The sequence below is a fragment of the Coloeus monedula genome (assembly GCF_965178545.1).
Source record: "Coloeus monedula genome assembly, chromosome: 3".
NCBI lineage: Eukaryota > Metazoa > Chordata > Aves > Passeriformes > Corvidae > Coloeus > Coloeus monedula.
Genome location: NC_138783.1, coordinates 28,020,240 through 28,034,026, shown reverse-complemented (window position 1 = coordinate 28,034,026; position 13,787 = coordinate 28,020,240). Strand labels below are relative to the sequence as shown.

Here is a 13,787-nt window from a genome sequence, read left to right as displayed (position 1 = left end):
TAGCTTGAATTGACAGAACATCTGTGTGAGGGTAGTCACTTCCTTAGAGCTTTGTGGGACCTGCCAGAGGGTTTCCCTTGCAGAGAAGCCTGGTACCATCTGCTTACCTGAAAGTTTGCCATCTCTGAGTCTGCATTATATACCACTTGCTACTTCTACTTTGTAACAGCCTTTCTCACTTTGTGGGTTTGTTTTTTTTTTTTTTGCTGTCAGCTTACTTGGTATTTGAACAATTAAGAACTTCTAGAGTAAGACCATACTGATATCATGGTGATTGCTTTAAATTGCTAACTTTCCCCAGCGGTTTTTCTTCTGTTGGTTTGAGTTTTGGTGCTTACTGCTGGAGATCAGGCTACCAAGAAGACTTAGAGTGTAAAAGGAGGGAGCTATCTTATTTACTGGGATACCCCTTTGGAACACAGACATCAGGAAGAGGGCATTGCTTCAGTTAATATAGTTCTCATTTTCTGAGTATAGGGGGTGGGAAAAGGGAAGGAAGTACCTGAGTAGGAATTGGAAACTGAAGCGGAGGGGGGAGATTGAGCCAGTGCTAGCAGAGGACCTTGGTGGTGGTGAGGAGCAGCAGTTTATTTCTTTGAAAGCTGGAGATGGAAACTGCACTTGGAACAAAATAGAAGAGGGTAGGATAACTCTGAAATAGTGCTTTTTGGTTTCCTTCGTTTTTTTCCTAAATAGAAAAAGATCACCGTTGTCTCCGGTGTAAGAAGAGGTATTGGCTGAATGAGATACCAGAGACTAGTCAGAGTGGCCGTGGCAAGAGGAGACATTTGGAGGAAGTTGATAGGAAGGCATAAATAAAATTTAGGATTGTAGGGAGTGACTCTTGCTGATGGAAGAAGTGGTATCAGTGGGATAAACTAGAGAAGAGGAAACCATAGGGCTGAGTGATGGAATAGATGATAGAACTGAGAGTGGGGAATGGCCATGGATAGTAGTGGTTAATGGCTGTGAATTTGTGTGCAGAAAACTTGCTACTTGTACCTTGGGCTTTAGTTTAACACTCCTGAACATGCAGGTCTAAAGCACTTGAAGCTCCTTTCCTGTTCTTCTGTGTCCCCAGATGCTTAATCTTGACTATATTCTAGCCCCAACATCAGTGTTTGGGCAGTCAGCCAGTTAGGAGACCTGATTTGGCCTGAAATGATCCATAATTTTTCAGCTGGCTCAGCTCACCACTGGCTGAATGGCTTGTTGCCCAGTCTCCTGAGTACCAGCATAAGGAGTAAGTGAGCTTGCTTTTACAGGGCCTCTAAAGCCCTGAAAAAAGAATGATTTGCACAGAGATGGTGACCAATATAAGGAATATAGGGTTATAATATCCTTCATCCGTAAACCAGTATTTCAGCTGTTACAGTTGATCATTCCAGTAATGCTGCAGTCATACACAGTCAGTCTTTAACATAGTAAATCAGCAGCATGTATGAACATGCAAGCATCCTTATGTGCCAGTAGACTTGTTTCCACAGAAGTGCTGGTTTTGTAGCCATAGGTGACTGGCTGTGACAATGCCAGGGGAGCTGTGTTCCTGTGCTTTATCTGGCTGGTGATCAGCAGAGGGGATCCATGCTGATGGTGTGCAACTCTTACTTACCCAGGGATATCTTCTTACCGTTCTACACAGCTGAACTTCTTGACCCCAGGCATACAGTGAAGGCAGTGTCATCACTTTTCCAGCTGAAAGTTTGGTCTGCAGATGGGTCCTCTCTGAGTTTGTTAGAGAAGAGTTTCCCAAAGCTTAATCTGCCAAGGCTTGTGCATTGCAGTGGTGCTCTAGGTGTTGTTTGGGTTGTCCAATTATCATTTATCTCACTGTGGTTTTTATCCAGTACTCCTCAGTTTCCAGCAGATCCTTACCCTACTGCTGTTGGGACCTTTCACTTGTCAGTAGCTAGGTATTAATCAGCTTAAATATAATGTGCAACTGTAACTGGAGTCTCTTTTATATTTTTTGCTGCAAGCTGATATGTGTGAAACCCTGTCAAGGTATTTTCTCTTCCTCTGTGGTTTACCTAGATAGAGGATGCCAGCCTCCTGCTACTAGCTCAAATGATGGATCCTCTTAATGATGAAAAGCTCCAGCATTTCCATTTTGAAACATGAGGATATTAAAATGATTGTCATAATTTTTAGTGATTGCTGCGTCTTAATTTTCTTAACAACCACACCCTTAGCCCCAAACGCAATTCTATATGACAAATGTCTTTTGTCAGCCCATTTTCTCTTGTCTCAAGTTCGGTTCTTAAGGTGGCTGACTTGATATTCTAAAAGTCAGTAAGATATTGCTGCTCACAGTGTTTAACTTTTTCTGGTTGTTATTTGAAACTAAATAAACTGTTCTTAACAAAATAAAATCAAAAATTGGGTCAATAGACGTGTTTGCTTGTTAACTGTGTTGCTTGAAAAGTTTTCTTGGTCTGTGTTATGGTTTGCTTGGTCTTTTATCCAAAACAAGAGCAGACTAGGAGTTTTCTTCTTTCTACTGTTGTTCATCCTGGAATCACATATTTAGTGTGGAGCTTTCGGGACAAATTCTTTTCTAGTATGTCCCCTCTTGTTCTTTCATTTTAGAACAAGCTTATAATATCTGTGTAGAATGTCACAGAAGCATCTATCCTACCAGATGTGGAGAATGAGGCTCTCCTGTTTTATTAAGCATTTAAAGCATTCCTATTAAGCACTTCCTATTGCAAGGAATTAATGCAGCTTTCACTGTGGTATTCTTACACAGTGATTGCAGCGAGCTTTTGATACCTGCTGAAGGAAAGTTTTTAATCTATAAACTTATGAAGGTAACAGGCAAGATCCTGTTTCTCTTTTGCTTAAAGATTCTCATATATTGCTGTTTCTGTATGTCAGACGAAATGTTAGAAAACTCTTCATAGCTTATTAGGCAAACAAATGTTGTTCTCAAGGGCATATACACATCAATAAATGTGCTAAAAATTCCTTTGCTTTAACATGTGCATATGCAGAAGGAAAAGAAATTTTTTCAACTGGCCAAAGCTCCTACTCAGAACTTCAGTTTCTGGAGGCTATTATTTGGGTCCTTTCCATAACTCCTGAAGATTTTCTGCTGTGCCTCCTGGAACTTTTTTTCCCTTCTGGTAGTACCATGTGCAGAAGAAGAGATTTGTAATTCTGGGGTCAAGGAAGATCAGAAATGAAGAGAGAGCAAGATACTGTGTATAATGCACGTGTACAATTGCAGTTCTTTTGTTGTCACTTTGTCCTTGTGTTTGTCCCCATATCCTCCCAAAATTGCTGTACAAATCTGAGGTTTTGAACCCAGCATCCTGTCTTGGTACAACTGTCAGGCAATGTGGGTGGTACAGAGAGTGGAGTAGCAAGTCAGTACTGTAGTGCTGAAGATGTAATGCAAGCTTCTGTAGAGCATACATTGAAACAGTTGCGGGTGTTGTATAAAATGGAAGCCATGATTCATTTTCTTTGGGTAAAAAAATATTTTAAGAATTATATTTTTGAAAAATCAAAAACTCCTCACTCCAAAGAACATTAAAATGTTGTGTAGTATAGTAGTTGCACATGCAGCTTGTGGGTCTGCACATGCTTGAAAGGATGAAAATTAAGGTATAGGAGAAACCAGTGATATTCTTGGGTTTTAGGTGTTTGAATCTATTTTGTTTAATCTAAAAGTAACTAAGTCTAACTAATTTTAGGATTCTGTTTAATATTGGGTAGCTAAGTTAGCAACTTCTTCCAAGAAAAACTTCTATCAAAGCAGCTTTATTTATCATTGTGAAAAGCTTGAGTTTACAAATTCAAAAAGTTTTGTATAGAATAAAGAAAAATAAGTAATGCTTGTAGAGACTGTAGCATGGTGACCTCTGTGAAAGATGAGCTTCGAGTGATATGGAAAATGCAGTAATGCTTCAGACTTTGCAGCAACTTTTGTGATACGTGCCAATTCATAGAATGTACCACTCTTATTTTCCTTCATGGCCTTGTGTTGATGGGGTTAAGTCTTTGGGGTTTTTTCCTATTGGAAATTTACTTTTGAGCAGTAGTAGTAGACTAGAAATAATATTTGAGAGCTTAATGCTGTATGTGGGAGTACTCTGGTTCCTTTTAGCTCTGCTTGAGCATATGCTTCAGTATCTGATCTGTGCCATCAACATCAGTGGGACTGCCTTGTCCTATATGTAAATGTGCATATTTATAAAAATTCCTTCTTTAATAAGAAGCAGAGATGATGCATTGGTCTTGCAGGAGAACTCAGTTCATTACTTCCTCAGTGTCACAGGATCAGCTATGTATTATTCTGGCTTTATCAAACTGTTCTTTGTATCAATAAATATTAGAATATCCTAGGTGTTGGTCTATGCTGTCTTAGACTTGACTGTGGTGAGTAGAGTGTAAATACATTGCTATATACATGTTTAAATTTGTATAACAGCAGTGTTTCCAGTGAGTTAGAGTGATTTATAGTAGAAAATATTGTGGTTTGACATTGTTAATTGTAATGGGCTTCTTAAATTAATCCTGAACTAAAATAATCCTACTGTTTTTTGGTGGATTGAATCCCACATCAAAATAAACCTTACATTTCCAAACGGAAAATTTTTAACTTTTTATCCAATTCTCTTGTTCAGTATTGGATTTCTTTTTCTGTTTCTTATTCCTGTAGTCTGTATGTGTTTTTCACTCCCATTTCTTGTAAAGTTCTTTCATCTTTATTACTTTTAAAAGAGAAAGTCTGTCTCATTTGGGTACTAGTTGGAAAGGAAGATCTGATGCTCCAGTCAGTATGGTGCTAGGAGACAGGAAGCTATTTAATACAGTTTTACACAGGGTAAGGTAGCACCATTCTCCTAATTCAGTTTTCTTGAGGAAACAGGAACAGATCCTAAATTTCCTGAACTTTTAGTAGACTTTTAGAGTTCTTTTTTTAGGCATAATACTGATTCCTAAAAGATACTTTTTTCCCCTCTGTATTAGCATTGTAAGTGCTTTGACAGTCAGATTTAAGACCTTGTTCTGCAGAGGTTTAATATTCTGCACAGAAGTAATTAGTTGCAGATGTTAACTCGAGTTCATTTAATCATCAAAAAATCTGAAATAATGCCTATTTTTGATTGTGTTAGTGCCTTGAGGCACACGTAGTTGTATTCTCTTTTACGCTGTATAAGCAGAAGAGATACAAATGAGATGTGTTTGACAGAGCTGTAGTGATTGAAAACTCTACATTGTTGAACTTTGTGAAACTCTTGCTTTTCTAATGAAGTGGTTTTGTACCAGAATGACATAAAGATACTAAAAACTGAATGAGCTTGCTTATATCTAGTTGAAAACGTGTAATTTTGTTTGTTCACCACTAGTGAAAGTTGCATTCATTGCCGTTGTAGTCTTTAAAAAGTATTATTTTTCTTCCTGAAGTAGTTGATCTGATTCTTCTGAAAATCTGTTTCAGCTGATACTGTAACTACAAAACAAAGATGTTTCATGTAAGCTTAAAATGTTTACACAGTATTTAGTGACCTTTCTTAGCGTTGACAAATGCCTGGTTGCTCATGTAAGTGCAAGTGTAGGAGTGTTTGTAGAAAACGACTACTTTTCTTCCCTAGTAAAGCTTGAGCTGACTGTACCAGCTGTGGTGGTGCTTCCTGAGCTTGGCACCTTCCTTCTTTTTTGAGTTGGTGTTTGGGATTACATGGCTGCTGTAGACAGAGGTGAGGAACAAATGCCTTTGCTAATGGTCACACCACTTGACAGACTCTCAAAATAAGTTTTACCAATTCTGTTCATATAAATATTCATAACATAGGAAGCAAATAATTCCCAAAGGATGATCCCTTACCTGCATGTCTTTTCTTTTTTCTTCTTCCTTCAAAGGCTATACATGTTCCACATTTGATAGTGTAATCTGTACTGTTTTGTTCTTAATTGGAAGGTATGTTTTGTTCTTTTTATTATGGTTGTAAAAAAATCTTATGAGTTGTCTTTTATGTTAACGTTCTTTATTAATAAAGTATTAGCATATGAAGATTCATGAAAGTCCTGGCTATGTTCCAAAATACTATAAAAGATACCTAGGAATACTTAGTTTCTTTTCGTTTTGCAGAGGGCTTCTATGCATAAGGGATGTGCTTCAGCTCTGCATTCCCTTCTGCAAGTTCTGAGTGCCCATTCAATCTGTGTTTTTGAAATTTTCTCTAAATATATTTCCCTTAGGATTTTGCTTGTCCTCATTCCAGAGCTGTTTCCATGGGCCATATCTAAATTATAAGCCAAAGGACAACAATTAGGTAGAAATGGTAAAGGAGTGTAGTGGTTTGGTCCAAGATAATCATTACTGTTTACCTTCTGTGAGATAAGAATTAGGAGAAATGCAAAGCAGGCACGAATCTTGAAAGAATATAAAGAAGTTTATTAACAGACCTAAAAGAAGGAAAAAAAAAAATCATACCACACCTTCGGAACTCTCCTCCTCCCCCCACCTTTCTCTCTTCTCCCACTGACAATGTAAAAAGACAACCCTTAAGATGTTCAGTCTGTTTACCACTTCCATAACAACCTTGTTCAGTCCATTTAGGAAGAGGAGTCTCTCTTGCTCGTGCTATGAAACCATTACCACAATGAGACAGCCGCCCACTTCCAAATAACTTTGTTCAGTCCATTTAGGAAGAGGAGTCTCTCTGCTTGCATGTGAGTCTCTTCCCCTGACTTGCAGCTTTTCCCACAACTGCTTTCAAGGGTCCACTCTTGAAGTTTTTTGGGGTACAATTTTAAGGTTGAGCCGTTCAGGAACAAAGTTCTCTTCACCCATCTCTGGGAGCATTTAATCTCTAAGAACAGAGGCCCTTCTCCTTCCCTGGGAGCAAAGGGTCTTCCTCATCTTCATCTTTAGGACTATCTCTGGGAGCATCTCTAGGAACTGAGGTTTTCTCCTTTCCCATTTGGAGCAAAAGTCCTCATCGCTTCCATCTCTTCCTGTCCAAACTTCTCATGAAATTACAGCTGCATCAGCATCTGCCTATCTCAGCACAGGTGCTTTTGCTTACGAGTTGAACACTCCACCCCCCATATCTTCATGAAATTACAACGGGTACTCTGATATATCATAGCTTCACAACAGAATTTCAGCTTTAAGCATCTCCTCTTTCTCTTCCCTCAGGTTTTCAGCTCTTCACAGCAATAAAAGGGTTAATCTCACCCAGGTCTTGCAGCTGGAATTTTGCTTATCGCTGTTGGTCACATGATCTCTGCTGGACAGTGGTGCAGCTTTAGCTGAATCTTGGCTGAACTGGAGAGGGGCGAGCCGAGCCACTCTGGCTGCCCACAGCAGGGCTGTGGGAGGGGTTCCACGGGTGGAACAGGTCCATGGCTCCAGGATGGCTGGAGCCCGCACGGGGCCCGCAGCCACCTGTCCCAGCACTGGAAACAAGACAGAGCTGTGGGGGGGTTTTCTATTCTTAAGTGTGGATCACAGAGGCGGTCACAACTTTAAGTGGCTTAAAGAATTGTCCATATTCAAACTGGCCAGCTGATAGGTTCTGTCAGGTCACAGAGGAAGCTGTAAGCACCCCTTTGCAAGAACATCACTTTTGGGACTATGTTTGCTAACCCATGACAAGGAGTGACAAGCAGAAGTGGCCTCTAATGACCAGCATGGAAATCTGTGAATTTAACATGCTGGACTTCTGGAAGTAGACATGTTTTTTGGGTGTTTCTAAAAGAATACATATAATAAATTACAGTTGCAGAGGGAAAACAGAAAGGCAGTCTGAGGATGTCAGTAGTTAAGTGACTTGTCTTCCTAGTGGAATTGCTGGATGAAAGGAGCACAATCAAGTTCTGAGGGCTTCTTACAGTATGGGTTAAGAAAGACTGAATTTAAAATACATGGAAACTAAGCAGATAAATTTAAGTATAGTCAAGTTCTAGAAAATGGGAAGAATGCCCAGACACTGGCAATCTGGACAATGGAGAAGTTTCCACTGCTAAACAAAAGATATGGAAGGAAGACTAAAAGTTAAATTACAGTTTATTTGACTTGAAGGTCACACCCAGCTATCGACAAAGAAATGTCAAGGGCTGAGGTTTTGGTTTAGACAAGAGACTAGATCTTAAACAGGATCTGTGAGCTTGCATCATGGAGATGAGAAGTCCTGAGGGCAGTGATGAAGGTGGCTGAAAGCCCAGATTCTGGGTCTGACATTTGGCTGCAAAGGAGATCAATTAGAGGCATCATTTCTTGCACAGGAGTAGAAGTAAATTTTATTTGGAGAATGTTTATGCGGACTTTGTGGGAGTATTTAGGATTGAAGGAAAGTGCCTGTGTCAGTGAATTCTCTCTTCTCCCTAGCATTGTACAAATAAGTTGGATGATTGCAGTGAGGACGACTGGTATTCAGAGTGGTGGCCCTGCCCTTGTTGCAGACCAAGGAAGCAAGCTAGTGAAGTCTAAGTTGGTTCAAATAACAGTAAAGGAAGGGAGAAAGTAGGAAAATGAAGGAGGTCAAGAGGAAGTGTCACAGCAAGAGGAAAAAGAAAACTAAAACTAGATGGAGAGGGATAGGAGTTGAATAAGGATTCTGTCTCACATTCCTTCTGTTTGAGGAGCAATGCTCATGTTGTATACTAATCTAACCACTTGCTAGAAATAAATTCTACTGTCATCTTTGTCTAAAAGAAACCATTTAAGGAATCTGTTTTTTGGGGTAATTTTCTGGGCAGTGAATCACAGAATCATAGAGTATCTTGAGTTGGAAAGGACCCACAGGGATCATCGAGCCCACTCCTGGTACTGAGAGGACAACCCCAAGAGTCACACCAGGGGCCTGAGAGTGTTGTCCTAATGCTTCTTGAGCTCTGTCAGGCTGGGTGCTGTGACCAGTGCCCAACCACCCTCTGGGTGAAGAACCTTTTCCTGAGATCCACCCTAAACCTCCTGTGACACAGCTCAGACCATTCCCTCGGGTCCTGTCAGTGGTCACCACAGAGAAGAGATCAGTGCCTGCCTCTCCTCTTCCCCTCATGAGGAAGCTGCAGACTGCAGTCAGGTCTCCCCTCAGTCTTCTCCAGGCTGAACAGAACAAGTGACCTCAGCCCCTCCTCACACGGCTTCCTCTCCAGACTGTTCCCCACTGGAGGATGGCCCTCCTTTGGACACTCTCTAACAGCTCAATGTCTTTCTCATATTGTGGCACCCAAAGCTCCCCCCAGCACCGGAGGTGAGGCCGCCCCAGAGCAGAGCAGGACAATCCCCTCCCTTGCCTGGCTGGTGATGCTGTGCCTGATGCCCTCCCAGGGTAATGTTGGCCCTCCTGGCTGCCAGGACACTGCTGAATCAGATTCAACTTTCTGTTGACCAGGATTCCTTTCCACAGGTTTTCTGCATATGGAAGAGTTGTTTAACAATAATTTTCAAAGTGAATTAGATATGTTCTGATGTCATAATGAACTGTTATTAACCCCCTTGGGGAAGAAGGATTGAAATGGGAAATATTCTGCATTTCAGCATTATTCCCAGGCCACCACATACACGCACAAGTAACTGTATAGTGTATGTATATAGCACATGTAGGTATTGCTGTTTTAACTGAAACAGTGAGCAGGTAGAATGCTTGCTGATAACTAAAATCATAATGTTCTTAAAAAACCTTAGAACATTGACAAAGGACAGTTTGACTTTGTCATTTTTTTTAAATAACAAAAATATTTTACTACTAAGTTTTCATCTATCTACTCTGCCTGTGCTAGAGTTTTAGGCCAAGTCCATTTGCAAGGGTATTTTAAACAAAGGTGAAGATATATTTAGAAACAGTGCTTTGGACAAACACTGTCAGATAGATGATTTGGGGACAAGACATTCCCTTGAAAACATGCATAAGATTCTTCTTAAAAGTCTGTTTGGAAAATCTTTATGACCAATACTTTGGCACAGTGTTTTTGATACACTTAAGTTAGCTTCAAGTTACCCTGTAGGATTCATGTAATTTTCACTTATTTTCCACTGAATATTCCTTTCGAACCAGTGATCTCTGATTAAGTTCATTATGTGAAGAAAAAAAAAATCAGTGAAATAAATACGACCTTAACTTGTCTCAAAAGGGAAAACTCCTGCTAAGTAACAGCCTGCCTCCCTGTTAATGGTGGAGCTTCCCTCTTCAGCTGTCATAGGCACACACAGATCTGGTACTCCTATTCCTTCATGAGTGTATTTCTGCTGCCTCACAGCAGCCCAGCAAATTGGGAGAAAAGTTGTAACTTTTTGCAGGATGATCATCCATACGTTAGAAAAAATAAGCCTCTTTTTCTGTACGTGCTTGACAGTAGAGAGTAATGCAGCCATCCATACAGGAAGGGTGATCAAGCAAGAACAAAACCCAGCACAGCTGCTCCTTTCTTCCAGTTCTTCCTTCTTCAGACTCCAGTCATGTGAGGGGCAAAATATGTATCTCCATGACTCTTGTATGCCATGAATGTATATTCTCCATATACTGAGAGAACATAATGGGATTGTGATATGTGGGGATATTATAAAATTGTGTATGCTGAAAGACTGGAGTAAAGTCTTGCAGTTAATGTGTGAAATTCTTTTTAGGCACTGACTCTCAAACTTTTTTTTTAATTAGTGCCTGTTTTTCTGTTTCGCTGTCTCTGAAAGTAGCCTCTGGTTGAAGATCGAGCTTGACCAAAGGGTAAAAGTTCAGAATTTCCACACAGGAGGTTGTTTCTGTATGATAGGCTTACACAAATATTTATGTTCTCTAAGTTCTCTAACAGTTGTCTATCCATCTGCTGAAAATCCAAATGATAATAAACTGTGTGTCGTTTTGGTATAGTGAGCCAGTGGCCTGCTTTTTAGTGGCAAGAACAGTTGCTAGTGGCCTGCTTGCTTTTCTTGGTTCTATTCTCATTTTTATTTCTGGTTTTTTTTAATCTTGAATCTCAGAAAGAAATTTGAAAGCATTTTTAGAGGGTTTTTTATGCAGTTCTTTCTAAAGAGCCTGTAGTGTCACAGCAGATAGGAAAGACTTTTGTTAAAAGTCATTGTCTTGACAAGTGAGGCTTGGTAGCTGTTCAGAAAACTCGCTACTGTGTGCATAATTAAAGCACATTAAATTCCAGTTGGTGATTCGGGTGTCAAGCGTTCTAATTTGTGGTCTTCTCTGAATGATATTTAGGCAGCTCGTGGACACTTTGAGAACTTACAGTGTTCCTGCATAGACAGCTGCAGTAGTTCATTGCAGTGATTGTTTAAAAAACTTGCACCTGTTTCCAGTTTCAGATTCTAATTATTAGATCTATTTATGGTTCTTCTTGGCAAAAACAGTCTAATCACAGGTTATTTTAATAACATTGCTTGTTTTGAAGTAGCTACTGCTGTAGTTTCATGGTACTTGAGCCTCTCTCAATACTTTAGCATAAGCTTTTGGGATGACTAGAAGAAAGTAACTTTCTGTTAGATAAGGTTTTTAAGATTTACTCAAAATACTTTAAATTTTAAGAGTTTGCTCATGTTGCTTGGAAGCAGGGGTGAGATACGGAAATGGTTTGACAAGTTTTGGTGTATGTGCTTTTATTGGAATTTTCTCCAGTCTTTTTTAGATTGATCCTTCTGAGGTCTCTTCTTTAATTACGAGTATTTTAATATAGTGCTCTCTGCATGTGTAAAAGTGTTGCTTACTCTTTCTTCTGCTGGCCAGGTAGCTTGTTGGTGACTTGAGGGGGTGTCAGCTGCTCACACCTAATCAGTCTTCTCATTCTCTTAACTTTATTCTGTATTTTCACTTAATTCTTGTTGCTTAAGAACTCAGAAGAAACGCGGTGTTGGTATTTAGGGGTGCGATTTTTCTTCCATTAGGGTCGTATAGTTGAATACATTTGGTGAAATGTCTTTAGCCGGCTTGTAGAATATGACATATCATGTAACTCATGCTGTCCATCACTGGTAATTGCACAAAGAGTGTGTCTGCAGAATAAACTCTTGTACTATCTCTTGTAAACGCCCTCAAATACCTGTTGACCTTTCTCTTCATCTTACTGTTTTCTTATGTTTATCTCAAAATGTCACTTCCTGGAAGAAAGGCTTTGAGCTGAGCATACAGTTAGCATTGGGATTTTTCATCTCTATTGAGTCTGTGTGTTTTCTTCTGAGTGACTGAAGGAAAGCTGACTGTGCCATTCAAACTTCCTAATGACTCTAATTGGATTATAGTGCTCTAGAAATCGACAGCTTTTGTATGTTTATACAGTGGTTCCTGCAGTGTAGACAGATGTGAGCTCAAAACTTGTTTTCCAATTTACGGCTGTTTCATGCGGTTTGAATCTAGAAACAGATGAAGTTTGTGGAGTGATGGAACTTTTATTATGGTTGTTTCATGCAGCACCTGGAACGAAAAACTTTTTTTTAAAGGTGAAAGATTAAAGCAAAATCTTCCTGGCACTTCGTCTTGGTGGTGTAAAGTTGTGAAGGTGCACAAAGCACATCACCAGTGACTCATTTCAGTGAGTCAGACTCACTGTAACTACTCAAACTTCATTAATTTTTTTCACACCGAGGGACTGTATTTTGGGTCTTGTAAGTTAACCATGGGTTTTACCAAAAACATTTCTATTTAGCAACAAAACAATTAGGTTAATGTAAATACACTGCGACCACCTTTTTATTAAGGTCTGGGATACATTGTTACCTTACCCCCCCCCCATGCAGTTATTTCAAGGATGGTTGATCCTTTGCAAAAAGAATTTCAGTATCTATTAACAAAGTGTTAGTCAATTTAGTCAGAAAGTAAAGCCTGTCACTTGCTTCCAGATAATAAGTTTTGAATATGAGAAATGTACCTGCAAAATACATTATTCCCACACTGAAGTATTTTGATTCTTAACTGTTCAGTAACATTTCAGGTTTCTCATTCTCTGTCAAGCACCTCTTTGGCTCCTGAACAGTGTGCTGTCTCATGGGGAGAACATGACTCTGGGAATGATGTCTTGTTCTGGCGACCTCATTCACATTCTCTCTAGTTGCATCTTACACAGAGCACTCTGCTAGCCTTGGAAAAGGTTTCCAAAGCTTCAAATCTTCCAGGTGGTAGAAATTTTTGTCTGCTTTTGATATTGATATTTGAGCATGATGTTGCTGCCAAGACAGAGTGTGAGTAGCTTTTGCAGGAATACAAGGAAGTTATTTTCTCATATAAGTGGGTCATAGTAGGAGTAAAAGTTATTTTAAATGGTATTGGTTGTTTTGTCTTTTTAGAATAGTGTTTTGGCACTTGAAAGTTTTTTCTTTGCTCCGCAGTTAAGCAGAGAGGCACTGATACCGTTGGACAGTATTAATGAGCTTGGATTTGACAGTCAATTTGAGGATCTCAGTCCTTTGTTTTTTTATTGTTTGGAAGAAATATGGATGTGGTGTGAATCATGTTGAGAAAAGTGGCTGAAGAACTTCAGTTTGAAAGCATTTCCATCAGTGCATCTATTAAAATGTTGCTTTGTATTTCTAGTACTGATATATTGAAGGTAATAATGCTGCTATAATTTATTTTAAATGCAAACCTAATAGCACTTCAGAAAAATGTAAGGGCTAATAAAGTACTCTTCGTGTAACAATGCATTTTTTTTACCTAGTGCTTGTTTTAAATCCCTACAACTTTTTTTGGCTTACATTAGTCATTGAGCAGCTCTGTATTTTAAAGAAGCTTAAAAAGGTGGTGCTATATTGAGAGTCTGATATGTGTCTTTCTGATGCCTTGAAATATTTTAGGACTGGAATGGGTCATTTTTGTCTGTTCTTAGAATAA

The 13,787-nt window shown here is 39.4% G+C and overlaps 1 protein-coding gene across 1 annotated transcript in view; it reads left to right on the top strand.

Annotated features, from left to right (window-relative positions):
* MAN1A2 (mannosidase alpha class 1A member 2) overlaps positions 1–13,787 on the top strand; it is a 136,317-nt gene that overhangs the window by 16,167 nt on the left and 106,363 nt on the right. The gene's annotated exons all lie outside the window — the stretch shown is intronic.